At 58.8% G+C, this 17,203-nt stretch overlaps 1 protein-coding gene across 2 annotated transcripts in view; it reads right to left on the bottom strand.

The window, feature by feature from the left end:
• Window positions 1-17,203, bottom strand: part of THRA (thyroid hormone receptor alpha) — a 68,226-nt gene that overhangs the window by 34,686 nt on the left and 16,337 nt on the right. For both annotated transcript variants that reach the window (XM_090044483.1, XM_090044484.1), the window contains exon 2: window positions 3,998-4,065. The gene's annotated coding sequence lies outside the window, so the exon portion shown is untranslated. The remainder of the gene's footprint in view (window positions 1-3,997; window positions 4,066-17,203) is intronic.

Consider the following 17,203-nt stretch of genomic DNA (forward strand, 5'->3'; position numbering starts at 1 on the left):
CCCCTGGACAAGGAATGCTTTCTTTGATGGAGCCCGATGTGCTGTGTAACCCTTTGTGACCCAAAGCAGGCAGCGGGCAAGTGGGTGGGAATGCCTGGCTGCATCCGTTTGAGCCTACAAAGCTTGGATTGCTACTAGGTGTATTACAGTAGTGGCGGTGGCTGGGAACACATCACACCAGATGCTGCACAGACACTGAGGAAGAGGCAGCCCTCGTCTCCCAAGACTAAAGACAGAGATGGAAAAGCGAGGCAGAGACAGACAGGGCTTACCAAGGTCGCGTACAGGTCGGCCGCAGAGCTGGGAACAAAACCCCGGAGAGACCTGACTCCCTGTCCCTCCCTCCCGCCTCCTCCAATCCCACTCTAACTGTTAGGCCCCACAGCCCTCCCATAAATAGAAATCTCCCACTGCAGCCTGGGACCTGGGCTGGGCACTGGGCACATGGGCCCCTGGAGAAAAGCTATTTGATCAGCGCTATCCAGTGTCGATGGGGAAAGCCGACTCTCTCCCTGAGCCAGCACAGATCCCAGAGGCATCCCTGGAGGCTGGCTGGGTGCCAGGCTGAAACAGAAGTTGCCCCCACCCCCCACCATTCCTTGCGAGAGGGAGAGACAGAGAGAGAGCAAGGGGATGTGGTGGGGGGACTGTCAGAGGAGGGGAAGCACTAGTGAGCTCGTAAGGCAAGGGGGCAATACTGGCGACAGGGTAGGGGAACTGAGGAAATCAGGGCTGGCTTTGTAAATATACCACTATGAACTCACCCCAACACTGACATGCAGCCACCTCTGGCGTGGAACATGGCAGCTGGACAACACGATGGGCAGCGTTTGCTCATCCGGTACCCAAATGTGACCAGCTCTGGGATGGACCATGGTAGCTACACAGTAATGCTGCAGAGGGTTCGCTCACCTGGGACCCAAATGCAACCACTTCTGGGGTGGGGCACAGCATCCGTCTCCCAAGCCCACAGCAACACAGAAGGGCGGCTGCCTGGGGCAGGGCATGAGGAATGCAGGCCCTGGCCTGGAGACGCAGCATGATTTACTGCGCTGGGAGCTGCATGGTAGGGAGAGAGAGGATGGAACCCCACACAAGTCTTGCAAAACCAGCTCCCGCCAGCTCCACAGGGAGGGAGTGGTGGCTTCAAACACCCCCCCCCCCACACCCCAGACACCTGGCAGGAGAAGCCCTAACTCAGTTGAGGGGCCCTGCACAGGATTAGCCCAGTCTGCTCCAGTAGGGTGGGGCGGCGTGGGACGCACAGCCCTACACTGCCCGTGTCCCTCCTGAAAGCCAGAGCTCAGGGCAGGAAATCCCAAATGGTGTAGGAGAGGACATGGGGGCTAGACCCTGGACCAATGCTAGGGTCACAAGAGGGTCTGGGAGACAGAAGGTCCTATCTGCCCCCTCCTCCCCTTCCAGGCGTGGCTGGTGGAGCAGCTGAAATAGCAGAGCTCTGCTTTGTTGCTGCATCTCCCAGGACAATTAATCCCCGCACCTGTGGCCAGGCCTGAGGGGCATCCTGGCCTCTGGTGATGGGCCATGGGGTGGCTTTCCAGCCCCATGTCCTGCCCCACGAGGAAAGGGGGCAGAGCTGGCTCTAGGGACACTAGTGGCCCCAAGGCTGGAGAGAATGGGGACAGGAGGAGGCTGGGACATTAAGCAGGGCAGGCCTTGTGCCACACTGAGTCCTATGGAAATGTATACTGGGAAGGGCAGAATTTGTCTATTGAAGCTAAAAGGGAGAGAAACCTTCTGAGGAGTTGGGGAGAGAGAAGGGGGCAGGAGAGTATGGAGACAGAGAGACATTGGGATGTTTCCTCATTACACCAATCAGCCAGGCCTGTCCCCACGTCAGGACCAATGGGTCCAGCCAACTTGTAGAACCCTTCATCCCCACAGCCCTCCACAGGTCCCTGCTGTCCCAGAGCAGACCCTTCTTACCCTTTTTGCACCCAGTCTCCTGCCTCTTCTGGAAGCCCAGCTACAGCCCCTATGAGGAAAATGGCCCTCATCCCACCCCTGGCTAACAGTGGGGAAGAATCCTTGTTGCCCCCTTCCTCTCACAGGCATGCACCTGAGTCACTGCATTCAGCATGGGAGAAACACAGCTAGGGAAGGCTGGTGACCTCATGCTCAAAGCATCGCCGCACCCTCCACTCTCAGGGACACAGGTTCAAGGCCAGCCTGGGGGCTCTGGGCGAGACAAGTTTGGTGTTTGGTGCAGGTTCTCAGCTCAGAAGTTCTTGGGGCATCCCTGCTGGAGGGCAGGGGGCAGATGCAGCCAGCTCTGGCCTATAAGCAGAGAAGGACCCCTGCTGTAGCCAGGTGCTTAAGGCTTTGCTCCATGCACAGGGGCCAGTGGAATTGCCATTGGTCTGCCCAGGCCTGCCTCACCCCATGCTGGCAAGGGGACATGCCACTGCAAGGCCAGCCTGGTACAGTGCCCTCCATGACAGGCTTCACAAGTGCCTGAGAAGCTGGTTGTGAAGAGACTTGGGTCCCCAAGGGAACAAGAGGGCCCTAGCTGTGGTGTGAAGGGAGCTGGGAGGCTGAAGCAGTTGCCATGAGGAGATTACACAAACCAGCACTGAAGGTTGTGAAAGCCCCTCCATTAGTGTGACTGCTGTGTTAACCCCTGGGTGGCAGGGGAAAGAGGTGCCACAGCCAGGTGCACTATGTCCAGGCTGGCCCTGACCTATTGGGTGATCCCTGGGCAGGCTGAGGCAGAGAGTGCCCCACAGCTGGAGAACCTCCATGGGTCAAGCTGTGAGGTGGGCAGGGGGTCACAGGTCCAGGGGTGCATGCTGCACCCAGCCTACTCTGGGCACAGGCCAGGCTGATCCAGCACCCCACACTAACCTCCACCAAGCCCCCCAGTCTGTCTTGCCATGCACCATGGGCTTAGCCACATCTTAAAGGCTTCTGAGGGTGGGGAGCAAGGGGCAGGGGAGCTGAAGGACTCAGACACCCCATGCCTGGCTGGAGCTCTTTACCGGGATCCCAGGGCCACACACTAGAGAAGAGCCCCTCACACTGCTGCCTACACCTCTTGCTGGACCTGATCACAGATGGCTTGAAAAAAGCACACTGGGAGAGTGCTCCTGCTCTGAGGGCCAAGGGTTCACTTCTGCTCCATGCTTCACCCCTGCCAGCATGGGCCCCAGTACCCCTTTCTCTCATGGGAGAGATTGGGAGTCAGTCCTAAGCAGGGAGACCCTTCCCACAGGCACATCCTCCCCCAACAGCTGTTGCCCTGATCTTTCCTGGGCTCAGATAGTTCTAGTCAGGACAACACTGCCCATGCCTGGGGGCATCATCTGCCTGCCCCTCACCTGCTGCCATCATGGAGTCTCTGCCCCCTCTTACACCAGGTCTCTAGCTGCCTGGCTCCTGGAAGTGGGGGATGGTCTTGGCACTGGATTGACTGCCTCAGTGAAGGAGGGGGTCCATGTTCCCCCAGCCGAGCTCCTTTGCTGACATGGCGACCCTGGCTGGCTGCAGGGATGGTGCAGGGCATTCACCAGCCAGCTGCTGAGCTTGGAGGTTGGCACAGAGGCAGGTTTTGCAACAGGAACTAAGCGGAGACCAAGCCCAAACTCACCTTGCATGCAAGGGCTGGAAAGAAACTACTCATCCATTGACCAGGGGATAAAAGGCCCCAAGGTCTATTCCCATGAGCTACCCAACAACTGGACAACCTGTGCCATGGCAGTTGCTAGCAGTGCTGGCACCTGTGTAAAGAGCTCAAGGACACATTGGCTGCCAGCAAGGATGGGACCCCAGCCCCTCCCACTCCTGAAACACAGGCCTCTCTGGCACTGGGGCTGAAGGAGCAGCTGAATGGACTGGTGACAACAGGAGGCTTTTAACCCTGGCTGTGAACCAACCACTAGAGGGAGACATTGAGCCACCCTGATGCCCCCTAGAGCTGCCCTGTGGGGACACCTAGCAGCACACAGGCTTTTTGGAAAGTCTAGAGAGAGCAACTTACGGTGGCAGAAGATGCTGAGACTGGGTTGGAAACAGCTGTGTCTAACTCTTCCACCCTGAAGATCCTGCCTGTAAAAAAGATCAACAGCAAAATCAGTCAATAATACCCAGATGTGCTGAGCAAACAGGGGGAAACTGAGGCACAAAGATGTGGGAGCAAAGCTAAGCCTAGAACCCAGGTGTCTGGTGTGCAGGGTGAGGAGAGGTCAGGAGGTCAGGGCCATGCCCAGGCTGTGCCAGGGTAGTTGGTTGTCTGGTGCCCCCTCCTGGCTGAGCCGCACTGGGTACTGGGCAGCATGGGATGTGCTGTGAATGAAGAAGTCCATAGGAAAGCGATTTGTGCAGCACAAAGATTTGTTTGCTCGTTAATGAATGAGCTCTTGGCAGCGGGTGTGGTGCTGAGCAAACAGCTCCGGGCGCCGGTGCCAGGGCACTAATCCCTGCTTCAATCGCTCCACAGTCAGGCCAAGGTGGGGGGAGGCTGAGGTGGGGAGGCGGGGTGCTGGACAGGCATTTTATTAGTGGAGAAGGTGGTGGCCTGCGCCAAACCAGCCCAAGGACGCTGGGAGCATTCAGACACTAACAGGACAGCTTGCACCTCCTCCCGTTGGCCATGGCGTGGACTCATCTCTACAGGGCTGGATGCCACTAGCTGGAGCCTCCCAGGAGCAGCAGCTCAGCTGCCCAGGCCTTCCCGCTGCCCACCGCAAGCTCACCAGGCTGGCCTGGGTATGAATGCTGGATTCTCCTGCCCAGGATCCCTATCCACCACTGCTCCCACCTAACGGGCTGTCTGAGAGGCTTCTGAGCGCAACAGGGACACCAGCCTAGGGCAGGGTGCAGGTGGGTGGTCTGGGAAGCGGCCTCCACCCACTGGGGATGACCTGAGATCCCTGTGGAGGATCCCCAGCAGGAGTGTGGCTACGCTTCAGACAGAGGGGGCTGGAGCTGTTCCTGGACAGGCCCTTCCGTGAGTGCCCTGCTTTGGCGTGGTGGCCACAGCTGGCCATGATAGCTGGCGTGGTCCTGGCCAGGCATATCAGGAAGGCGGCTCCTCTCCCCATGCAGGCCTGCCACTCTGGGATCAGGCCAAGAGGCTCTAGGTCAATGTTTCTCAACCCATGGGTCGCGATCCAAAAGTGGGTCACAAGAATATATAAAAGGGTCACAAAAAAACTTAAAAGTGGATTCTCCTTTAAAAGAAAATCATGGGAAATGGTGGGTTTTCTCTTGCAGGCTGTCAGAGTCCCAGACTGCAAGGGGCTGTTTGAGGCCCCCTGCCCCACACACTGTGGGGCTGGGGGCCTTGGGGCAGGGGGCACCAGGTTTGGAGTGAAGGGCATTGACAGGGCCAGGGAGAAGTTTCTATTTAAACTATTTACTGGGCTGGGACTGGCCATCAATGTTTACATGGTCCTGGTACAAAAGACCTTGAGAACCACTGCTCCAGATGATGCTTCCAGGGTACACTGCATTCTGTTCCAGCCCAAACAAAGCCTGCCTAAAGGGTGGGGGGGATGTCAAAGGGTGCCCTGGTCACAGGTTCCCAGGTTAGTCTGCCAGGAGAGGGACATGCCCAGGGCCAAAATGCCCATAATATGCAGGTCCCAGCAGTGCACCTCAATGGTGTCAAGGGCTGCTGGAGGCTGAAACCCCCCCACACCCAACCCCTGCCCAGCTTCCAGGTAGGTCACTCCCTACTCACCCACAGAGCTAGGAGCTGGATCTGCCTCACAGCCCCCTGCCATCCTGCCCTAACCTGCCTGATGCACCCTGTGCTCATGCCATGGCAGAAGGGGTAGTGCTCTGTACCATGGACTGCACGTGTAGGGTCCTTTACAAGTGATTAGAGCAGCAGTGGTCCAGCACAGAGCTTCTTCCCATGACCATCCTCTTCCACATAGACCCTCATGCCAACCTGAGCAGGAAGCAACCTAGCAGACCTCCCCTCCTCCAGGCCCCTGTCACACCACTTCCCCCCACACCCATGCAAGACCCCTGCCCTCACCCATGTTCTCTGCAGGCTCTTGCCTGTCTCCTGCCTCACAACATGTGCCAGCATACCCAGATAATCCTACCCAGGAACAATGCTGCAAACAAATGCCCTGCCCTGCCCTGCCACACAGGATACAGCTCCAGGCCTATTCTGCTCTGTGCCAGGCCCCTGCTCAGGGCACCCAGACCCTAACATGGATGCTGGAGGTGACAGAGGCATCATCCAGAGCAGGTCAGTCCAGCCATTATCAGCTAGGCCATGCAGTGGGCATAGGCAGGGGCATCCATGAAGGGTGTGCTGGGCTGTCCACCTTGCCACACCCCAGGACACTGCATGCATACACACCGCATGGCTGCCCAGGCAGTGGCTGGCATCACCGGGTTCATCCTGTAGGTCACCAGGTTGTGGGAAGAACTGCACTTCCCTAGCAGGTGTTTGGCTGGGGAAGAGCTAAACGGCCCAGGACCCAGTGAGGTGGGACATCAGCCTAGAGGGACCAGGCACTGTTGCCTGCCAGACAGGGCCTGTAGTCCCAGGAGCAGTCATGCAGCTATCTCCCACCCCAGACGCACAGCGGGGCTCTGGGCATGGGGCTTGGCTGGCTCGCCAGCGGCCTCTGCCGAAAGCTCCCATCTCAGTGCAGGGACAAACGGGAAAGTAGGTCAAGTTTGTCTTGGCTGAGGGAGAGATTCCTTGTACAGATTTATAGCACAGCAACAACCACACAGTGCAGCACAGAGGGGAGGCAGCAGGGAAGTGGGGTGAGGGGGTCCCCACTTCCCATCTCCAGCATCCCAGTGGGGCCCCTGTTCTCAAAGGAGCCAGCGATGGTAGGGATGCCTGGGGGTGACAGAACTGGAGGAGGAGGCTGCTGGGGTGCTCCAAGTGCTGCTGGGAGTGTCAGTGTCTCGCTGCTGGGGGCAAGGGCTGGCCCCAGGATCTCAGCATGCTCATGTGCTCTCTGCTTACGGTGGGGTCCCCAGCACTGCACTAGGGGGTGCTGTGCTGCATGGGGCAACATGGGGTGCTTAGCCCTCTGGTCAGGGCTGAACAGGCCAAATCTCTAACACAGAGGTGCCCCCCCCAGCCCCTGCTGAAAGCTTCCATGATCCCTTCCCTAGGAACCAGGGCACAAACCTGGCATCCTGAACAGGCTCCAGCCAAGGGGACTCCCAGTATTCTGTCCCATGCCCCCACTCTGGTGCTAGTCCACTGGTGTGATCCTGTGGGCCCTGCCCCAGAGCAGGCCGCAGCCAGGGAGGCTGCCCCCCTGAGCACTCTGAGGTGCCCGCGGCTCACTGGTACGGAGCCATGGGGGTGAAGGACATGTTGCAGGGAGATGCACATGTTACTGCAAGCTCCACAAGGCCCTACCATGGCCCTGCCTGGTTCATGGGCTACTGGTGGGGGTGAGAGGGAAGGCTCCTCCCATAACAGCCCCTGCCCAACCGACAGCAATGCCCCCCCCACCTGCTTGGGGGGCAGGGGATAAGGGACTTCCTTACCCTCCACCCCTCTGGCGGGCAGGACCATGACTTAACGGGTGGGTGGTGAGAGACAGTTCTCAAGGAGAACTTATAAGGCATAAGGGAGCAAAACCAAGAAGCCCCTACAGAAAGCAGAGAGTCCCTAGAGAAGTCAAGAGAGGGTGACTGAGGCTAAACCCACAGAAGAGGGTTCAGTCCCAATTGTGTTCTCAAGGGCACCTCCAGTCCACAACATACATGCGTTGCCCTTCAACAGAGTGGGTCTCAGGGCATCCGGCAAATTTGGCCCCAGCCTCTCCTAGCACAAAGCAGAGTCCAGGTTACCAAACTTGTGGGAAACTGCGAGGGAACCCAAGTGTCCTGACGCCAGGGCCTATGCCTTTGCCCCAGTGGGCTCCAGGACAGCACCCTGCAGTTATGCCCTCCCCATGCCCCTCCATCGCAGGTGCGGGGGGGGCCTTGGGGGCTTTAACCCTTTCTTCCTCAGGCAGCAGGAGGTAGAAATAGGGGTTTCATGCCAACCCAGCTGCTTCCCCCACTTCCTCAGCACAGCGGGGAACCAGAACAACAGGGTCAAGGGGAGCCCATCCCAGGTGCCAGGGGCTTGGACAGAGGCCACAGCTCATGGAAGGGGTGGGCAGTTTGTGGCATCTACTCCATTTTGAGCGCCTCTGGCCCAGACAACAGGCTCTATCTAGGCCAGGGGTAGGCAACCCCGACACAGGTGCCAGTGTGGCGCTCAAAGGCATTTTGCTTGGCATATGTGACTGGGTGGATGTCAGGGAGGGGGCCGGGGCAACACGGCAACAAGAATTTGGCCCCTTGTGGTTCCCCTGCCATCTGCCCTGGCATGCCAACATCTTACAAGTTGAAGGTGCAGGTGTTTTTGGCACTCTGCCCAAAAATATTGTCGACCCCTGTTCTAGGCCCAGCTGTATGAGCTCCCATCACACACAGCCCACTGGATGCAACAACCCCACCTTTCCATGGGGCAAGTGCTAAGCTGATGCCAACTGGAGCCCCCAGCCCACACTCAATCTCCTTCCCATGCGTCAGTGTCTGCTAGTGCCACCTACTAGCAGTATCCTGCACAGCCCCAGGCCTGGGCCCTGCTGCTCTTGAGCCAGCACCTGCTGCCCTCCTCACCCCCCTAAGGGCACAGAGGCTGCTCCTGTTATGCAGCCCAGAAGAAAGAGGTGAGGACTGCAGGTGACTCATGGAGAGGAGCTATTGGAAGAGCACGAATGTGGGACCTTGGGGGTGGGAAGGGAATGGGAAGAACTGGGGGCAGACCAGAGCGGGGCTGGCAGAGGTGGGGCTGTGGCTGAGGATGGTGGGGCATCAGCAGATCATGGAGGGAGCCCAGGGCTAGGATGGTAGGGGTGCCAGCTGGGGTGGTGGGGGTGGATGTCAGCAGAGCCCTGTAGGGCTGGGGGATGCAACACTCAGCTCTGTAATAGCAAGGAGTGCTGCAGGGCGGATTTTAGGGCTTGGGCACAGGCTAGGAGCTGGCATGGCAGCCAGCTAGCTAGTTCAAGGGCACCGTGTGTCGCCAGAGCTGTATGCGAAGTCCCAGATGTGCCATGGGACAGGGCAGTGGTGCTCTGGCTGACAGTGCGTGAAGTCCCTGCAGAGAAGGGCTGAGGGGCAGCTGTGTGGCTGGCCCCCAGGTGCATAAGGGAATTGCGCTAGAGATCATAAGAAAGTACGGCTGGAAGGGACTCCGTGAGGTCTAGTTCTGTCCCCTGTTCAAGGCAGGACTGACTCTGGCTAATCCACAGAAAGGATAGCAGGGAGCTCCATGGGTTGGGGCCAGGGGTCTGGGTGGAGTTGAGGACAGGGGCTTGAGGGTCATCAGTAGGGCTCTTGTTAGCTTGAGTGCAGGATCATGGTAGGGGTAGGAGGGCTCAGTTTAAGTCCTGCCAGTGGGGTGCGCTAGGTGATGGAGGAGCAAGCAGCTGGCTGGACTGCCTGAAGATGGGGTTACCAGGCCCAGGGATGGGGGCCGGATGAGCACTGCCTGGCTCAGGCACAGGATGCCAGGGCACTGGCTCGGTGTATGGGGACTTGGCTGGGGCCAGGGCCCTAGCAGCTGGGGAAGTGGGGGCTGGGGACAGGGGACACTGGGCTGGGCATGGAGTCCCAGGCTGGACTGGTTGCATGCACTCCCACCCCGCCACCTCTCCCAAGGCCCTGATGCTGGCGGTGCAGTTGGAGCTGCGGTGCAGGTCCCGCCCACGGCCCTGGCTCCTGGAGCTCTGCCATGGCTTGTTTAGAGGAGCTGGAAAAATCCATTCCCTGGCAGCAGGGCCCTGTGTTGGCTGTGCTACCGCTAGGCAGGGGTGTAGGGGGAGGGATAGAACAGTAGGGACCCCTGGGTTGGGGGCCCCATTGGCTCCCCAGAGTCCCGCAACAACCCCAAAGCACGGGGGTCCCGTGGGCTGGGGAAAGATTGGCTGACAGGACTCCTGGGTTCTCCTTCTGCCTCTGGAAGGGGAGTAGTGTCCAGTGGTTGAAGCAGGGGAGGCTGGAGACTGGAACTCCTGGGCTCTACAAAGACAGGGATGTTCCTTACTTCCTAGGAGAGTCGGTGGGGGTGGGGACTGTACTGCACAGGGCTCCCTGATGCCTCCCCCAAAAGCCAGTAAGGAGGGAGCCCTGGCTGCCAGGCAGAGGGGATGTGGGTCAGGGTGTGCGGCAGAGGGGACAGTGGTTTCCCAGAAGGAAGGACACTGGTGTTAGCAAGAACATGCGTACATATGCACACACCTTTATACAAGGACTCCCCGTTGCCCATGTTTGAATGGCAAAGATGGTGGCATCATGGCAGCCATATGTCACACACCTGGGCAGGAAGGGGATTGAGGGTGAGGGGGCACATGGGTCTGGAGTGAGCAGGGAGCTAGGGGATCAGCACATTCAAGCTAAACCCATGGTGCTAGGGGTGTAAGCAACTCTGGGCAGAGTGCAGGGGCGTGGATCCACATGTGAGTCTCCATGGTGACAGCCTGGGGGTTATCTCCAGGCAGGCCCTGCCCACGTTGACCCCAGCACAGGCTGCAGGGACACAACTCCTTTTGGGTGAGATCACGCATCCATCCAGTGCCAGCACGCCTGCCCCAGGCACAGATGCCAGCTTGGAGCAGGGGCCTCTGCTCTGCTTGCTCTACAGCAAACTCTGCAGGGCTGGGATGACCGGCTCTGTGCTAAGCATGGGGAAACCAAGGCACAGTGAGGAAAGGCTTTTACCCAGCGGCAGAGCCAAGAATAGAACCCAGGTGTCCTGACCCTCACCCCCTGCCCTGATGCAACCCACCAGACTTGGGGGTCAAACTCACCCAGCCTCATAGGACCAGACAAGGGTCACAGGGCCAAGCAGAACCGACACCCTGTGTCACATGATCCAGCCTGCACAGGGCACGTGGGGTCTATCCAGAGACCCACATGCCAAATCCTGTGGCTACATGGGGCGGATCCAGCCTGTGGGCCATGTGTTTAACAACCCTGTACTAAACTGTAACCCCCCACTCAGAGCTGGGGACAGGACCAAGGAGTGCTGATCCAGCCCTCCTGCTCTGCAGCTTGCAGTAACCCAGCTGGGGTTTTGCCATGGTCTTCCCACCCCCTCAGACCTGCCAGCACTGCAGGTTCCCTCCTCAATGTCTGTGGGCGCATGGGAAACAAGACAGCCCCTTAAAGAGCCCCTCAACCTGGCTGGAGAAGAGCGTGAGTGAAGCCACGTGTCTCAGCCCATGCCCCATGACTGGAAGAGCCCTTGGGCCAGAGACCCCCCCAGCCCAGCACTGCACCCCCCCCCCCCAATGCAATGCAGCAGCTCCCAACAGCATTGCTCAATCAGGCTGAGTCAGTTGCTGGCACAGCCCTGCCCCAGGCAGATCCTGAGCAGAGCTGCTCATGCACAGGGGGCCCGTTAACTCTTTGCATGCAGACCTGCGCTGGGGCCTCCTCCCCACTCAGCCATACTCCCCAGTGCCCAGAAGCCACTTCAGCTCCTCCACATCAGCATACATCCCCACCTTGTACCACTACCTCCTAGAAAGGGTTTCGATCCCCTGGCCTGGGCTCCCTCCTGACCTAGCTCTCCTCCTGGTGCCCTAGAGACTGCCAGCCTGGAACTCCCCACCCCTGGTGCTCTTTTCTTCTGCGCCAGTACAGATCTGTGTAACTAGGCCCCTGACCAGTGTGAAAGCCAGGGTGTCCTAACCACAGTGGGGCTGTGATACCCAACTATGCCCTGCCCCAGCTTGTAGCTGTCCTGCCAGAGTTCTCACCCCTACGCTGGGATAGGTCTATGGATGAACACTTGCCCCGCCCTAACCTCTGCATCACCACTCCAGTGTCCTCACAGGCCCCACGCACCTCAGGGGCCCTCCCAGGGCTCAGCAGGGCAGCATGTGCGAGAGGATGGGTGTGAGAGCACAAGAACAGGTCCAGGAGTGCGAGGGCATGACAGCGAGTGCACAAGTGTGGAATGGTGAACAAGGCTGGCAGCAGCACACAAGGGAGGCAGCATGCAAGTTTCTGCATGCACACCAGCGTGAGCTGAGGTGGGTGTGCAATGCAGATGGCAGTGACTGACTCCTCAAGGCCGGGAGGGTGTGTTCACCTCAACACAGATGTCCACTAAGACAAGATGCTGTCCATGGGGCCTGGCTGTGCACCTACTGGTTCAAGTAAAGGAGCTAGGACTCTAGCACTAAAGTATAGCTGGGGGAGGGCTCCTGGAAGCCTGTACTCCTGAGATTTATCCCTGTCTCTGCTACTGGTTCTGTAAGATCTTGGGGGCAGGCTGTTGTCCTGGCTTCCCCCACTCTGTGAGGACCTAACATTGCTTCCATGACTCAAGGGCAGCAAGGAAGACCCAATTATAAGAGTCCCTGCAGAACTCAGTAACTGGGTGTCACACAGCCCCCCTGCTCACATGGCACCTCTCAGCTCAGTCCCCGAGCTAGGACCAGTCTCCTTTCCAGCTGCACACTAGCCAACCGCTCTCTGCTCCAGGCCGGGTCTTTGCTGTGCTCCAGCCCCTATACACTTCCCAGTGTAAATACGGCAGGGGGCTGCAGCAAATGTTTGTTCCATATGGGAACGGCACACACGAACACTTCCAAGTATAGGCACTGGCAGAGAGCCAAGGACACACACAGGATCTGTGTCCTTCACAGGGCGAGAAGGGGGTAGATTCCAGCCGGCACATGGGGAGTCTCATGAGAGCTGCTTGCTTGAGGAGCCCAGGAACAGGGGACCCCCAGCTGTGTATGAGCTGCCCCCCCTGCAGCTGTGGAGCATGGCACAGCACACGCTGGCCACCAGGTTGGCAGGCTCAGGTTGGGAAGGTCCCCAATCACAGGTTCGGTGATAAGCAGGGGTCAGGACACAGACCCTCTCCCACACATGAACAGCAACAAAAGGAACCCAGGAGTCCTGGCTCCCAGGTCTGTGCTCAGATCACTGGGCTCTGGTGTGCTCCTCAGGGCTTTGGTTCCTCTGTCTTATGGGCTGGAGTGTGGAGGGAGGAAACACCCTTAGGCAGGACTCCTTGCCCCTTCACAGCATTCATCTTACACTGCAGGGAAACCGAGGCAGAAGCAGGTAGAGGCAGTGGAAAGCAGGGCTTGTTCTAACCCGTTCTCTCCTGCAGGTCTCTGTGTCACCTATCCAACAGGTTCTAGCCATGCTATGGACATGCACTCTCAGGATACAGCTGGGGCCTGTTCCACAGTTCAAAGCCAGATACAGCCCAGACAGAGGGTTACAGTGAATGCCCATCTGGAGCTCCAGGGTAAGCATCAGCAGGGGCTGCCCAGAGCTGCCTGTACCAGCTCAGAGCCATGGGTGTCTCCAGCTGGACACCAAGGACTTGGGATTCCCAGGCCTGTGTGACATGAGCAAAGGTAGCTGGCAAGCCAGAGGGGCTGGCACGGATGGAGCCTGGGGAACCCCTGCTGTCTTCTGGCACTGTGGACAGCCCCAAAGAGGGCACAAACCCAGGCAGATGAGCTAAGGAAGGGAGATGAGAACCCCCAACTGCCTCTCCCAGCACCAACTCCCTGTTGAGCCTCATGCCCCACCTAGCCCCACCATCTCCTCCAGTGCCACTCTCCATGATACCCAGACCCCCCAGTGCCACCTACATGCTCCCATGCACAGAATCACCCAGTCCCCTGCCTAATCGTGTACCCCAAGTTGCCGGGGGAACCACGCATCCACTGCTGAAGCTGGCACCATGGAAACTACCCCACAGCTCTTTCCCCAATATGGGTTCAAAGCATGGATGTAACTCAAGGACACACAGAAAACTCCGCTCAGGCAGGCACTACTTCAAGCACCCCTGCGTCCTGGTTGGGGGCTGCCAGGCCCCCATTCTCCAGCAGAGCCATCACTTGCATGTCTGCTGTAGCAGGCCTGCTAGAGGCTAACAGGCAGGCAAGCTGATGCCCCCCACCACTGTTCCCTGGAGAACAAGCTGTCAGGCCAAGCCAGGCTGGGGAAACCCTGTGAGCTTGGGCACTGGGAAGAGAAGACCTGGGGTTGGTAGAGGAGATGTTTCACTTGTGTGTGAAGACAGTCAAGCTCAGGGCAGGGGCACCAGGTTTCAATTCCCAGCCCTAGGATGCAAGCAAGGTAAGTGATTAGCATGAAGGAGCAGGAGGGGAATGTCAGAACTTCTGGGTTCCACTCCTAGTTTGGTGTGACTTGCCCCTCTTACTCCATTAGCCCAATGCCAGCCTCCTCTGTGAAAAGTGCCCAGAGCGTACTAAAGCACAGTGCCAGCATGTGGGGGGGGGGTGCCCCAGCAGAACCACAGCTCCATGGGACCAGTGCCTTGGCACCAGGTGGACTATGTGGCTGGTCCAGCCTTGGGAGCACTGAGATGGGTGCAAAGGGCCCTGCCAGGTTTCTGGAGCCACCCTGTCCATGAATCATCACAAATTAGGAGAGCTTAAGGGCTGAAGCCAGCCCTAAGCCCTGCTAAGATCCACGGCTAATTAACGGCCTATTAAACTCCCCTGGGATCTTGCTGCAATATTGATGATGGCAGAGTGTCCGCAGGAGGGGACAGGGAGGTGCCATGTGCCAGGGAGGCTCAGCTCAGCTTGGGGTGACAGTGGTGGGGGAATCATCCTTGCACCAAGCCCTGGCCCTGTTATGCCAATCTGCACCAATGAGTAAATCTCCCTCCTTCCATCCAGGTCATTTGGCTGCCTGGGTTCATCTCCCACTGCAGCTGGCACCCTGCCCAGGCACAGCCCGTCTCTCTTGCTGCCCCCCCAGACACACACACCAGCCCCCTCCCTGCTTCCCACCTGCCCGTTAGGCTTCTGAGAAGCTGCCCAAGCAGGAAAAACCAGCCCGGCGGCGGGTGGCGGCTCCAGCATCACAGTGGAGCTGAGATAAGGTCTGCAGGCTGCCTGGCGCAGGGAGGGGGAGTGCGCAGCCAGTGCATGCACGCACCAAGGGGCAATGCCTGTACCACAGCCCCACCATGACTATCTTAACCAGCAGCTGGTGCAACAGCCAGTGGCCTCCCATACACCCCCCTCTACCCCAGGTCCCTTATTTATCCCTGACCTTGTTCAAAGGGCCACCCCACCACACCAACCGTCTCTCCCTTGTTGGGCCTACATGCTCCCAGGCTTGGCAGTGCAGACACTACTTAGCCCATGCTGGCTGCACTGGGCAAAATGGCCAGTTAGGGCCCATGCAGCACTGGGGACCCTCCCCCTGCCCTCCACCCAGCCCAGACAGACAGGGGCTCCCTGCTCCTTCCACAAGCTCAGACAGACTGACAGACAGGTGGGGGCTCCCCTGTCTCCACCAGCCCAGATGGACAGATGGGCCAGGGTTCCTTTCACCCCATCCAACCTACACGGATGGACGGTGAACCCCATTCGTCATCCAGTTCAGGCAGCCCTCAGAACATATACACCAGCTGACATGCAGGGACAGGGGCATGTAGACCCCACCCTCATCCCCAGCACCCTCCCCCCAGGGTGCCCACACTCACTCACACCATACCCCACCAGGACATGCACACACTAACTCTGAGCCTCCTGGGGGGGCAACCCCCTCCCACTCCTCAGCACATACTCACAGGCAGCAGGAGAGGGGAGCTGGCCAGCAGCACACTGAGGCAAGAGCAGGGCCTGTCCTGGGTACATGAATACACATGTGAGCATCTACACAAGTGGGCATCTGTATCCTCTCATCTGACCAGCACAGTGATGGCCAAGGAGCTGTGTGCGGAGGAGGCCCAGCAGGCTCAAGGGGCCAGGATCGGGGCCTCCAGGGCACTGGCTCAGTCATTCACGCACAGGCTCCAATACCAGCCAGGTTCGTCTGGTGCTGATGTGGCATCAGGGGCAATGGGTGACCACTGAGCCCTCCCAGCCTAGACAGATGGATGGACAGGGGTTTCCCACCGGCCCAGAAAGAGGGGCAGGGAGGGGTTCGCCTCTCCTTACTGGCCCAGACAGACAGATGGATGGGGGCTCCCCTCTCTACCCAGCCCAGACAGAAGGACAGGGACTGTTCTCTCTAGAAGCCCAGAATGAAGCCTGCAACTACTGCATTAAAATGCTGAAGACAGCCATGGGGAAGAGCAGGGAGCTTGGTCTGGGCAGGACTCAGCTTCACAGGGACATGGACCCAGCTTCAGGCCAGGGAGGGACCCAAGCTGATGGCAGCTCTGAGCCCAGGGGGGGAGTTTCTCAGTCTGGCACTCCAATCTGGATGCTGTAGTTCAGGAAGGGGCCCAGCCCAAGCCCTCCCAGGGCTGGGGCTGAGGGACAGCAGGAGCTCCATGTGCCTCAAGACCTGACCCAGAGGGACTCATACCAGGCTCCCCATGAAGTGGAGCCCACCCTGCTCCTATGAGGCAGTCCCTGCAGGTGACTAAAGGATGGCAAGCTACAGCAGCCCCTGTCCATGTCCCCTATGGCCCCATCAGGCTCCCTCTTCTCAGTGATTCAGACACCCCCTGTGGCCTGTGGGCTGGCACAGCAGTCCACAACTCCCACATGTGCTAAGGTGCGTGGGTCCAAGCCTGCAGAGCAGGGGAAACAAGGGTGCCATCCCAGCTTGTCCCCTGCAGAGGCCTGGATTCCAATCCTAAATTAGGCCACAAGTGAAATGAATTGGTTAAGTCTCAGATTAACAACCCCATGTATCTCCTCACCCTGGTAAAGCCAGGGCAGCATTGAGCAGGCAGGTCCATGGGAAAGGGAGGCTGTAGGACAGGCATGAGAAGCACCAGTCTAGATGGTGGGAGCCTAGGGTGGGGACAGCAGGGGGCTATGGGTCAGAAAGGAAGAGTAGTGGCAGGGCTGGAGGATAAGGGACCACAGAATATAAAGCAGCAGCATTTGTCCTGCCCCAGACTCTACCACCTCAGCTCTCAGGCATGTCCGCTACCCCCTGCCACTGGGGGTGCCCACAGGCACAGGCTGCGGATGGTCTGTGAAGCCAAGGTGATTTCCGAGGCAGGCAAGCAGGCAGGCAGTAAGGGAGAGGAGCTCTGCAAGCTGCCTACCTCCCAGGCCCAGGAAGAGAGTGGGTTCCAGCACATGCACTAATGCCAGCTGCTTGGGGAATGGAGCACCACTTCAGGCCTGGCCACCTTACAGCACCACAGTTCAGAGCCAGGGTCCATACACACATGCTGCCAGCAGCCAAGGGGGGAGTGGCTGCAACCTCCTCCTTG

The sequence above is a fragment of the Crocodylus siamensis genome, chromosome 4 (assembly GCF_052110815.1).
Source record: "Crocodylus siamensis isolate JL-2025a chromosome 4, ASM5211081v1, whole genome shotgun sequence".
In the NCBI taxonomy this organism is placed as follows: Eukaryota; Metazoa; Chordata; order Crocodylia; family Crocodylidae; genus Crocodylus; species Crocodylus siamensis.